Source organism: Euphorbia lathyris, chromosome 9 (assembly GCF_963576675.1).
Source record: "Euphorbia lathyris chromosome 9, ddEupLath1.1, whole genome shotgun sequence".
NCBI classification, from domain to species: Eukaryota; Viridiplantae; Streptophyta; class Magnoliopsida; order Malpighiales; family Euphorbiaceae; genus Euphorbia; species Euphorbia lathyris.
In genome coordinates, this window is record NC_088918.1 from 5,552,765 (window position 1) to 5,562,407 (window position 9,643).

The following is a 9,643-nucleotide window of genomic DNA, read 5'->3' on the forward strand; positions in this document are numbered from 1 at the left end:
AATTATTGTTATATTTCTCGTGTTTTTATATATCAATTTATTAATAAGGATATTAAAATTATAATTATTACTTGAAAATATAATTCAAACCTCCGAAATTGTTATAAACACATTACATTATCCTCTAACATGATATTAACAGACTTTTCAATGATTAGTGTTAACATATTAATCTAAAAATGATATAAACTATTTAAAATATGTCGTAATGCCTTGAATCATGGGTTTCCTATTCGGAGTAGTATTGGGTTTCGGATTCCTAGTTGGATTGGGATCATGGGTTCCTAGTTGGATTGGGATCATGGGTTCCTAGTGGGATTAGGTTAGATTGGGTATTATAAATACCCCATTATGTAAACCTAATCATTGTAATCTGATTTTCGCCTCCTAATAATACTATTCTCCTTCTGCCCGTGGACTAGCCAACACAATGTTGGTGAACCACGTAAATCTGTGTTTTTCAATTGCTTGTTTATTTATCTTTCATTAATTCAGCACAACAAACTGGTATCAGAGCTTTCGGTTTCCGATCGGGGTTTTGTTTTCTAGAGAGAAAGATGTCTGCAATGAACGTGAAAATCGAAAAATTTACTGGGAGAAATAGTTTCAGTCTATGGCAGATCAAGATGCGAGCTTTGTTAAAACAACAAGGTCTGTGGACGCCGTTGAAGAATGCAACGGGAGAAGTCACTGCTGAGATGACGATTCTAGAAGAAAAGGCACATTCAACAATTATGTTGTGCCTCGCAGATGACGTCATCACTGAGGTATCAGACGAAGAGACTGCTGCCGGTCTGTGGATGAAGTTAGAGAGCTTATACATGACAAAATCTCTAACGAACAAACTTCTTCTGAAACAACGTCTGTTTGGCCTACGAATGCAGGAAGGTACGCAACTCAGGGATCATTTACATCAATTGAACACATTATTATTAGAATTACGTAATATTGATGTGAAAATTGAAGATGAAGATGCTGTTTTGATTCTGTTGGTGTCTTTACCGCTTTCATATGAGAATTTTGTTCAATGATTAGGTTTACATAATGGGGTATTTATAATACCCAATCTAACATAATCCCACTAGGAACCCATGATCCTAATCCCACTAGGAACTCATGATCCCAATCCCACTAGGAACCCATGATCCCAATCCAACTAGGAACCCATGATCCCAATCCAACTAGGAATCCGAAACCCAATACTACTCCGAATAGGAAACCCATGATTCAAGGCATTACGACAAATCTCCATCTTGACTTGAATCCTCCTGAAAACATAACAGATGCACCCATGACAGTGCCAGATGAACAGACTTCTCCCTCTGCCTCAGAGTTGCCCCCACAGGGCAACTAATAATATCTGACGTTTAGCAAGTCCAAACAGTGTTGAAACTTGCTATGTGGAACAGGCTTGGTAAACATGTCAGCCGGATTGTCAGCAGTGCCTACCTTCTTCACCTTGACCCTCTTCTCAGTTCTCAGAAAATGCTACCTCCATCTACCTGCTTATAAGTTGAAAACCACTCTCTCCTTGGACAAATATGGTACGATGCTCCAGAATCAAGAACCCACACATCAGAGTGATGAGTGTGTCCATCAGCAACTAGAGCAATACCATTTTCAGAACTGCTGTCGCCATCTACTACAGCAGCAGAACCTGGTTGATTTTCTGATTTCTTCTTCTTCTTTGGACAATCAGTTTTCCAATGTCCTTTCTCCTTATAGTAATTACAGGTGTCGTCTGGCTTGGGACCCTTTGAGAATGGCTTCTTAGACTTCTTCTTTCCACCGTTTCCCTTTCCCTTACTGCCGTTGGCAACCAGTCCAGAGGCCTGATTATTTGCACCTGTATTGCTCGCCTTATGGCGCAACTCCCTACTATGAAGAGATGACCTAACTTCTTCCAGAGTCACAGAATCTTTACCAACAATAAATGAAGACACATGATGGCTAATAGTCATGTCTGCAAAGCAGTTGGAATAGGCTCGATCAAATTGAGGACACATGATGGTAAGTTCTGCACGTTGAACGAATTCATGCATGTTCCATTGATGACGAAGAATCTGATATCTCTGAGTCTGTTAGACAGCAGGGGTCTCAGCTGGTCAGGAAAAAATGGAGTTCTACATGTCTATAAAGGTTCTGATGTGATTCTGAAAGGTGTGAAGCATGGTACTTTGTATTTCTTGCAAGGTTCCACTGTTACAGGTTCAGCTAATGCTGCATGGTCAGAGATTGACCAGGAGGATATGACAAAGATATGGCATATGAGACTTGGTCATATGGGCGAAAGAGGGATGCAGATTCTATCAAAGGATGATCTTCTTGATGGTCATAAGGTCAAGAGTCTGGAGCTTTGTGAACACTGTGTCTTTGGGAAACTACATCGCAGCAAGTTTCCCAAAGCTATTCACATAACAAAAGACATACACATCCACTCTGATTATTGGGGTCCATCTCGAGTTGAGTCTTTGGGAGGTCACAGATATTTTATGTCTCTGATTGATGATTATTCAAGGATGACTTGGGTCATCATGATGAAGCATAAAAGTGAAGCTTTCAAGAATTTCAAGCAGTGGGAAGCATTGGTGGAAAACCAAACAGGAAAGAAGATAAAGAGGTTGCGAACTGATAATGGTCTGGAATTTTGTTCGTCTGAGTTTGATCAGTTCTGTAAGGATGAAGGGATTGCTCGGCATCACACAGTCAGGAATACACCGCAACAGAATGGTGTAGCTGAACGAATGAACCAGACATTACTGGAGAGGGTGAGGTGCATGCTCTCTAACGTTGGGTTAGAAAGAAGATTCTAGGCTGAAGCGGTGAACACAGCATGTTATTTGATTAACCGCGGACCACACACCGGCATACAACTCAAGACGCCTACAGAAATGTGGTTAGGAAAGGTTGCTGATTACACAAATTTGAAAGCTTTTGGGTGCACAGTTTACTATCATGTTAATGAGGGTAAGCTAGAGCCAAGAGCCAAGAAGGGAGTGTTCGTAGGCTATGGAGATGGAGTTAAAGGCTTCAAGATCTGGTCTCCATGAGAGAAAAGGGTCATTTTGAGCAGAAATGTAGTCTTTGACGAAAAATCTGTGCTTAGAACCATTGTGAAGCCTACAACTGCAACAGAAACTGATAGCATTGATAAACAGGTGGAGTTTCAGGTCATACAGAGTGAGAGTGGCTTGAAGGAACAAGAGTTAGAAGCAGAAATAGAGCTACCAGAATCTACACCATCAGTTTCTCAACCATCTGAAGCTACACATCGTAGCTTAACTCAAGATCGAGAGAGGAGGGTTGGATTTAGGACACCTAAGAGGTATGAAGACATGGTGGGCTATGCACTACAGGTTGCTGAAGAGGTGGACACTCGTGAACCATCAACTTACCAGGAAGCTGTTTCAGGTGCCGATTCTGAGAAATGGCTTGCTGCTATGGGAGATGAGATGGAGTCCCTTCATAAGAATCAAACATGGGATTTAGTGATACCACCTCCAGGGAGAAAGATTATTACTTGCAAGTGGGTTCTCAAGATGAAGGAAGGGATATCACCAGTAGAGGGAGTCAAGTATAAGGCTAGAGTTATTGCTAGAGGTTTCAATCAAAGAGAGGGAGTGGATTATAATGAGATATTCTCACCAGTAGTCAGACACACCTCTATTAGAGTGTTGCTAGCTATAGTTGCACATCAGGATTTGGAGCTTGAGCAACTTGATGTAAAGACATCCTTTCTACATGGAGATTTGGAGGAAGAGATCTACATTACCCAACCAGATAGTTTCCAGATTCCTGGGAAGGAGAATTATGTTTGCAAGTTGAAGAAGTCCTTGTATGGACTTAAGCAGTCTCCTAGGCAGTGGTATAAGAGGTTTGACAGCTACATGATGCAGCTAGGCTACACCAGGAGCCCATATGATTGTTGTGTCTATTACAATAAATTGGAAGATGAGTCTTTTATCTATCTGGTGTTGTATGTAGATGACATGTTGATAGCTATAAGGAAGAAGCACGACATTCAGAGGTTGAAGGGTCTTCTCAGCGCAGAGTTCGAGATGAAGGATTTGGGTGCATCTCGGAAAATTCTAGGAATAGAGATTTACAGGGACAGAAGCAAAAAGAAACTTTTTCTGTCATAGAAGGGCTATATTCAGAAGATCTTGTCAAGATTTGGCATGTCTACCGCAAAGCCCATAGATACTCCTAGTGCTGCAAGTGCACATCTGTCTATTGCTTTTGCACCTAAGTCTGTTGAAGAGAAGGAGTACATGTCTCGAGTTCCTTATGCTAGTGCAGTAGGAAGCTTGACGTATGTAATGGTCTGCACTAGACCATTTGGCTTAAAGGACTGGTTAGTGATCTTGGTCTGCATCATGATCAGGCTACAGTGTATTGTGACAGCTTGAGTGCAATCTGTTTAGCCAAGGATCAGGTTCATCATGAGAGGACCAAGCATATAGATGTGAGGTATCATTTTCTGAGAAGTGAGAAGAGGGTCAAGGTGAAGAAGGTAGGCACTACTGACAATCCGGGTGACATGTTTACCAAGCATGTTCCACATAGCAAGTTTCAACACTGTTTGGACTTGCTAAATATCAGAGATTATTAGTTGCCCTGTGGGGGCGACTCTGAGGCAGAGGGAGAATTCCGTTCATTTGGCACTGTCATGGGTGCATCTATTATGTTTTCAGGAGGATTCAAGTCAAGGTGGAGATTTGTCGTAATGCCTTGAATCATGAGTTTCCTATTCGGAGTAGTATTGGGTTTCGGATTCTTAGTTGGATTGGGATCATGGGTTCCTAGTTGGATTGGGATCATGGGTTCCTAGTGGGATTGAGATCATGAGTTCCTAGTGGGATTAGGATCATGGGTTCGTAGTGGGATTAGGTTAGATTGGGTATTATAAATACCCCATTATGTAAACCTAATCATTGTAGTCTGATTTTCGCCTCCTAATAATACTATTCTCCTTTTACCCGTGGACTAGCCAACACAACGTTGGTGAACCACGTAAATCTGTGTTTTTCAATTGCTTGTTTATTTATCTTTCATTAATTCAGCACAACAAAATAAGTATAATATCCTCTTATATTTTTAAAAGGTATGGTTAATATATATTACATGTAAAAAACAAAGTAAGCATAGCCTTTACCATATGCATAACAATATTACCTGTAATCCGAAAACACGACACGAAATCGACAACCCGAACATGTTAACACAACTACATGGTATCAGATGCCATGCCCACAATTTCGCAATCATTCGCAGCGACATGATCACTAATCCCCTTTCTTCTTTTATTCCATCAACTTACTCAGTGACGAATACAAGATTGTTCGGTTGAGTGCGGATTTTACACGTGCATGTCTAAATTTTCTTTTTACCAAATTAACATTAATGGGACAAGAAAAACATTAATTGGACAAAAAAATGAAATATTTTTGTTCTTAAAAAACAACAAATAGTAATAGTAATTAAGTTGGTATTGCAAAATCTGGCAAAAGAAAGCAAATTTATGATCATATTGATCCTGCATTAAATAAATTGATTTTTTTATACAATACTTTATTATTCCAATTTAATTATAAATGAAAAAATGCCAAACAGTCCTCTAATTTGCCAACCAAGATTTCAGTATCAGATTCATGTATATGAAAATATCAAACCATGTATTAAAAATGCCAACCAAGATTTTCTATAAATGATTATCCTATTAACCCTATAAATATCAGACCAAAAAACAAACTTTAATTATCTGAATTTCACTAAAAAAAACATACTTTCATTTTCTGAAAATGAGAAAGAAGGTGAAACTTTCCTTCATAGAAAATGATTCAGCCAGAAAAACAACATTCAGAAAGAGGAAGAAGGGTTTATTGAAGAAGATCACTGAATTAACTAACCTGTGTGACGTTCCGGCCTGTGCAATCATTTACAGTCCTTATGATTCTCAGCCCGAGGTTTGGCCATCGGCGGACGGTGTTCAACAAGTTGTTTCTCAGTTCAATATGATGCCGGGAATGGTGCAAACCAGGAAAATGGTTAACCAAGAGACTTTTGTCCGGCAAAGAATCAGCAAGGCCATTGAGCAGCTGATGAAGCAGATAAGGGAGAACCGGGAAACGGAGATAACTCAGGTGATGTTCCATACCCTCACCGGACAAAGCTTGATCTATCTGAACATTTTGGATTTGACTGATCTTGGATGGGTTATTGATCAAAACTTGAAGAAGATAATCATGAGAATTGAAACCCTAACGGTTAATCATTCTTATGCCGGAGCAGTGGCGGAAACTTCAGTTGCTGAAGGGACGGTGGTGGTGGCTGAGCAGCCAGAGACGGTGGGATTTGATGCGAATGGGGAAAGTGTGCAGCGACCAGACATGTTTTCTGATTTGAATCAGAATAATCTCTGGTCTAATGAGTTTTTTCAATATCATGGAATATGAATATGGAGATTTCAGCTTCATTTGATCTTCAATTTCTTGTTTGTTTTAGGAGAAAAATGTACTCATTGATCAGCAATTTACACAGATCAATGTACTTAGATAAGTAATGGTATTTGGTAGCTATTTTTCAGAGGTTAATTGCTCTAATGTTAATCGAAATTTGGAGTTGGTTTTAAGAAGATGATCTTGGTTTTGTTTCTATCAAAATTATTGATTTTTTTTCATTACAGAGGGTGAGTTTTGGTGTAACCGTAAACTTTATTGTCGTGTGACAGAGAGGTCACTGGTTTTTTTAAAGTAATTCCGGTAATTTTTTGATTAAGGATGGAGAGGGAGCAGGGAGATCCCAACTAGGTTGGCACCTCCCTTAAAACTCCGACCCAGATATTATTAAGAAATAAAAAGAAAAAATAATACAAAAATGAAAATAAGCTAAATGAAACAAAACGAAGGTCGCTTCCACATGTTTCTGATCACACCAAAACAGAAGTCTGAGCTGTGTTCCACTACTATCTGGGGTTGCAAAGTAATTACGGTAATGTCAAATAAAAACATTATCTAAATGGTGACATAACGATCATATTGAAAATTATTGACTTTTATCTATATTACAAGTAGATGACAGCAAAAAAAAAAAAAGTCTAAAATATTAGTTGGCAATTGGACAATAAAGGAGTCATTTGTTGCTTTTCAAACTTCAGAGGATCAATTGACATTGGTCCAAGTGTTGGGATTAAATGTATTAAGTCGTAAAAAAAGGGGATAAGTATATAAAAAAAAATGCCTGTGGTATACGCGTTTTGCGAACTCGAACCTGTGGTATTTTTTTTTTTTTTGCAAACAGATGTACGTGTTACACGCCGTTAGCAAACAGAGGCAAAATTGACTAGCGGTGTTAAAATTCAAAGAGAAAAGAGTTAATTTGGTCCTTATATTTATTTATTTTATAAATTAAGCCCCCTAATTATCTAAGTATCACAAATAAACCCCAAAATCAAAAATAAAAATAAAAAATACATTCTTCTTCTTCTTCTTCTTCTTCTCCTTCTCCTTCCTCTCTTTCTTCTATTTTTTTAAGTTCCGAAATCTGGAAATTTCCAGAAATCTGGAATTTCCAGATTTACGTTTTGGGAAATCTCAGATTTCCGATTTCGGAAATCTGGAAATTCCAGATTTCTGGAAATTTCCAGAAATCTGTAATTTCCAGGAAGGAAATCTGGAAATTCCAGATTCCTGGAAATTTCCAGATTTTCGATTTTGGAAATCTGGAATTTTCGAAAAAAAAAAAAATAGAAAAAGAGAAGAGAGAGAGGAAGAAGAAGAAGAAGAAGAACCATGGAAGAAGGAGAGAGAAGAGAAAGAAGAAGAAGAAGAAGAAGAAGGTATTTTTTATTTTTATTTTTGATTTTGAGGTTTATTTGTGATAATTAGATAATTACGGGGGTTAATTTATAAAATAAATAAATATAAGGACCAAATTAACTCTTTTCTCTTTGAATTTTAACACCGTTAGTCAATTTTGCATCTGTTTGCTAATGGCGTGTAACACGTACCTCTGTTTGCAAAAAAAAAAATACCACATGTTCGAGTTCGCAAAACGCGTATACCACACGCATTTTTTTTGTACTTATCCCTAAAAAAATGAAAACTATATTTATTATTTATTTAACTCACGTGTCTGAAACTTTCAAGTGCGAGCTTTATTTCTTTTTAGCTGTCACATGACGTATAAATAGGTTTCACGTAACAGTCATGTTATACATAGAATATTTCTTTTCAACGTGATTACCACATTACTACTCCAATCATTTTACCTGTTTGCATTAGCTGGAATGAATTTATTTTAATAAATAGTAAAGTTAACGAATTTATTGAAACAAAATGAAAGTTCATTAATTTTTATAAAATAGATATTAAACTTCAGTGGTTATTAATATAATTTAGTTATTTTTTCTCTAAGTTTTGAAGTTTTAGTAATTGGACCTAATATGAATTTTGAGTTTCGAAGCTTTTGGTAATTGTTAGAAAATGATTAAACCAAAAAACAAATAAACACAGAAAGAAACATGAACAGTAAATAATTAATTAAAAAGGAAAGAGTTTAGACAAATCTGAGGCCTGTATTAGCAGTTTCCTTAAGACAGATGTTGTCGCTATTGACAATCGTCTCCCAGGATACAACAGATTACACAAGCGAACTCTTACCGAGTGTATAATAGCTATCACCGGAGTAGAACAAAACAATAGGTACAGATAGCAGAAATGTTTCAGAGAATAATATTTCAAAAGTATATCAATCTGACAGTTCCATCATGTATATATAGAACTTGAATGGACATGTCTGTTCCCTAATGAACACGACTATTCATGAACGAACAAGACTGTTCATGAACTGACATGACTAATCATGAACGAATACAACTGTTCATGAACAAGGATGACTATTGGAATTTATACTAATTTCATTTATATATAAATTTTCCAACAATCCCCCACAAAAATGAAATTGGAAACGAGATGATTAGGATGTGGTGATGACTTTCTAAAGCTGATATCTGCATAGGATAGGTAGCTAATGTGCCTTGAACCTTCCCTTGTGAAAGTATATTTACTTTACTGGCTGATTAGTAGACGCGATGCTTTGAACTATTCTGCCGTTTGTGTAAACGATGATATACCCCATGCAGATACCAACATAACCCGGTATAGGTTCTCATGGTTATGTTCGTTATGGTCATGAACATCGCCTTGTTCTGCGAGAGTTTAAGATAAGTAGGCCCTACTAGTCTCCATCGAAGCGACCCCACTTCACTCTAACATAGGTGATTTTATTTGCTCAGAATTTCTGACGCACAATGTATCATTAAAAGCATATAGCTTAACCTTTTTCGTTGGTGTCACTGTTTACATCTAGGAATGGACTAGGGTTTAACCCCTACAGTGAACGCGCAAGGTTTATGCAATTAGGTTGTCCCTTTGAACCTAGATCTTGGGATCTCCAGTCAACTAGGTAGGGTTTTCCTTCACATAACGCCTCTTCTCTATGGGCTTTAGTCCCATTCCTTTTGACGATTTTTCAACTTGATCTCTATTTAACCCTTTGGTTAGCGGATCCGCTATGTTATCCTTTGATCCAATAAAATCAACAGAAATAACACTTGTTGAGATCAGTTGTCTAACGGAGTTAG